The following is a 2,500-nucleotide window of genomic DNA, read 5'->3' as shown; positions in this document are numbered from 1 at the left end:
GGAAAAGGGGGAAGAGGAAAAGGAAAAAGGGGAGGAGGAAGAGGAAGTGGAGAGAGGGGGGAGAGGGGAAAACGAAAGGGGAAAACGAAAGGGAAAAAGAGGGGAAGGGGGAAGAAGTGGAAGGAAGAATAAAAAGGTGAGAAAGGTGGGAAGGGGGATGGAGGAGGAGGAAAAGGAAGAGGAAGAGGAAGAGGAAGAGGAAGGGGTAGGAAGTAGGGGGAGGGGGTAGGGGGAGAGGCGGCGTGTCAAACAAAGGTGCGCCGCGCGGGAGACTTCCACATTCCTGCAGCATCGATTGTTTTCATCTTGCACGAGCGCGGGCGGTGGGCGTCCCTTAGCCGGTTCCTGGAGCTCTCGCCCGCACGCCCACACGCCCGCGTAAGACCCTGTCCTCCTCCCTCTTCCCCTAACCCTCTACCAAGCCCCCTCCCCCCCACTACAGAAACAGACAATCCTCCCCCTCCCCCCCCCACTCTTTCTCTCGGTTGAATATTTCAGCGCTAAAACACACTGCGTTGCCCCACTTCCTCCCCTTCCCATCCCATCAGCCCCACCCCCTTTGACACCCCTCCCCTTCCCCTCTCCACCCCCTCTGACACCCCTCCCCTTCCACCAGCCCCTCTCCACCCCCTCCTCCTCCCCCAAGCACACGTTAAGAGCCAGCGTTCCCTGGCACTCGTCTTTTCTCTTTGGTGAGAACTGAGAACCGAGGAAGAAGAAAAAAGGTACAGAAAAAATAATAATAACAGGCGGGAGGGGAGAAGGGGAGGAGGGGAGGAGGGGAGGAGGGGGAAGGGCGTTAGGAGGAGAAGGGGCAAGAGGGGAAGCAGGGAAGCAGGGCACCAGGGGAGGAGGGGAGGAGGGGAGGAGGGGAGGCGAGGAAGAGGGGACCGAGAAGAGGTTCGAGGGAGAAACGAGGTAATTTGGCGAGCCTGGACTACTCCTCCGGTAGCAAAGTGCGGCGTCTCGCTCTTCGACTATTCTTCGACTACTTGGGGTCTGGCAAGGCTAAAGGCTAGCTAGCTCGCACTTGCCTGGCGTGACCTGGCCTGACCCTGACTCGTCCTAATGACATAATGGCCGGAATTGATGTCGGAAGGTGGACAGCCTGTCCCGCCGAGGAAGAAGAAATGCGAGTCGCAATTTCGCAGCGTGACACTCATTCTCGTCGCCCTCGGGAAGACAGACGGACAGACGGACAGACAGACAGACAGACAGACAGACGGACGGACGGACACACGCACACGGACAGACAGACGGACAGAAAGACACAGACGTACCAGCGGAAATACGGATTGAGGGCGGTGACGCCAATTCACGGACAGACAGATAGACGGATAGACAGATAGAAAGACACAGACGTACCAACGGTAATACAAATTCACACACTCACGCGCGCACAACACCGTACAGACAAACACGTACGCCCACATAGACAGACAGACACAAACAGACAGAAAACAGACGCACAAGCGGAAAACACCAACTCACACAACACCGTACTGACAAACACATACGCACCCCTCACACGACCAAAACACCCTCTCATTCCCATCCCCTTCTTCCTGACTCCATACCCCCACCCCCCTCCTAGAGACAACACTCCTTCCCCCTCCCCCTCCCCCTCCCTCACCCCCCTCCCTGCGTGTCCAGCCACAAGAGCCTTCAAACGCAGAGCAGTAACATAAACCTTCAGCCGGGGCAGTTTACCCTTACATTCCATACACGACGAAATTGTTCACTTTGGGGCAAATTGGTCCCGTGTCTCAGTGCCGCTGTAAAAAAAATATAAAAGTTTTTTTTTTTCTTTACTTTGATTAAGTGGCAGGCAGGCAGGGTGTGTGTGTATGTGTGTGTGAGTGTGTGTGAGTGTGTGTGTGTGTGTGTGTGTGTGTGTGTGTGTGTGTGTGTGTGTGTGTGTGTGTGTGTGTGTGTGTGTGTGTGTGTGTGTGTGTGTGTGTGTGTGTGTGTGTGTGTGTGTGTGTGTGTGTGTGTGTTTTTTTGTGTGTGTGTGTGTGTGTGTGTGTGTGTGTGTGTGTTTTGCGTGTGAGAAGAGAGAGAGGAGAGAGAGGAGAGAGAGGAGGAAGAGGAGAGAGCGAGAGAGAGAGAGGTTAGAGAGAGAGAGAGAGAGAGAGAGAGAGAGAGAGAGAGGGAGAGAGGGAGAAAGGGAGAGAGAGAGAGAGAGAGAGAGAGAGAGAGAGAGAGAGCGAGCGAGCGAGCGAGAGAGAGAGAGAGAGAGAGAGAGAGAGAGAAAGACTGTGGTGCAATGAATGCAGTGAACGAATATATAGTGTGTGCTTACAGATATAGGCGTTGTACAGTGAATGTATATGGTGTGTAGTAAACGTACAAGATGCATGATGCGTATGTGGTGAGCAGTGAATTAATATATTGTGTAATAATGTAGTAAAATGTTGATATATAACGTATGCTATAATATGTCAGTAACGTGCAATGGCGGCTGGCACCAAATACCAAATTGCAAATGACGCAACGGACT

General features: G+C 53.4%; 1 pseudogene; it reads left to right on the top strand.

The window, feature by feature from the left end:
• Positions 1–2,500, top strand: part of LOC147471546 (uncharacterized) — a 10,576-nt pseudogene that overhangs the window by 737 nt on the left and 7,339 nt on the right.

This window comes from Penaeus japonicus, unplaced genomic scaffold (genome assembly GCF_977035675.1).
Source record: "Penaeus japonicus unplaced genomic scaffold, GWHDUDI00000001_assembly GWHDUDI00000007, whole genome shotgun sequence".
In the NCBI taxonomy this organism is placed as follows: Eukaryota; Metazoa; Arthropoda; class Malacostraca; order Decapoda; family Penaeidae; genus Penaeus; species Penaeus japonicus.
This window is presented reverse-complemented; position numbering and strand designations above follow the sequence as displayed.